Source organism: Acyrthosiphon pisum, chromosome A3 (genome assembly GCF_005508785.2).
Source record: "Acyrthosiphon pisum isolate AL4f chromosome A3, pea_aphid_22Mar2018_4r6ur, whole genome shotgun sequence".
Classification (NCBI taxonomy): Eukaryota; Metazoa; Arthropoda; class Insecta; order Hemiptera; family Aphididae; genus Acyrthosiphon; species Acyrthosiphon pisum.
In genome coordinates, this window is record NC_042496.1 from 38,331,596 (window position 1) to 38,333,107 (window position 1,512).

The window sequence follows — 1,512 nt, forward strand, 5'->3', positions numbered from 1 at the left end:
ATTTTGCGTATAAATTCCCGTTTTTCCTTAATTTTTCTTTTGTTTTTTCCGGCGCTTTTGAAAACTACTGGGAAATTTAAATTTTGACCTCCCCAATGCACCAACGATATTCACTTTCTGATCGAACAAGATACTGAAGTTGAAAATCGTAACATTATTTCGACTACTTATCGTGTACACAGACACAAAAAAATAAATAAAAAAAAAAACACACATCATTGTAAAATCAATACATTCATCGTTCCACTGAGAATCTAATACCAGACTGACAAACCGTCTTCGCTCAGAATCGTTTTTCTTATACGATGATATTATATTATTGAATTCAAGTTTAATACAATCCATTAATCATTATACATAGATCCATTTATAACCTACTGTACAGCAGAGCGACATCCACTTACCCGCTTTTTTTTTATATTTCACAACCCTGCTTGAAAGTGAAAATACCGAAAAATGTCTGATAAGATAATGTTATTACTTATTATACCTAAAAGTTTGATAATAGGTCAATTCACTCTAATATCACCTGTCACTGTAATTCTATCCAATTTGAAATTTTTATGTGTATTTCTGCCGGGTATATTATTTTCTATATACGTAAATTTTGCGACCTGGGTATAATTTTGTACACATGTCTAACTAAATATTTTTTATGCATACGTAAATTACGTCTATGGCTTTTTTTTTACTATATCAATATTTTCCTTCCCAATTTTCAGACTTAGGACTGGCCATATAATTGTATTAATATATTGGTGTGGTTAAAAATATTGGTTTTGCTGTTATTTGTTTATAATTAAAAAATATATTATTAGCAATTAGTAAAAATGTGTGTGGTTAAAAAATGTATCATTACAAATCTGTAATTAATAAATTGGTAAAAATGCCGTACCTACGTGTATAATATTTAGACAACAAATGTTTTCTCTTAATAGCATTTCTATTTTGAAAAAAGGTGGGTAAGTGGATTTCGCTCTGCTGTACAGTAGGTTACAAGTGGGTCACTGTATAATGGATGGTATTAAATTTGAATTCAATGATATAATATCATTGTATAAGAAAAACGATTCTGAGCGGAGAAGGTATGTTAGTCTAGGTATAAGACATAATATTATATTAGGTACCTATAATAAATTCCAAATTAATCATATCATAATATTTATTAGGTACTTATAACGCGTTATACATCAACAAAAAACCGTGGTACTATCATAGATATATAATAGTATACTTTAGAAGTTTCAAGTACCCACGAATAATATTATACAATCACAACAAAATAACTAAAATAGTTATCCTAGGTTTTTAATATGTAATTTCGTCCAAATTTGTACTTAAAATGACTATAAAAATAAACTGCGTAAATGTATTTTTTAGATTTTTTGGTAACAGAATAAATTACTTACGTGGAATCTTGTTTTAAATTTTCAATTCTTAGATACAAAAATTGAACATTTTATAAATTTTTAACTACAAAATAATTTTTCAAATTATAATTTAATAAATTTT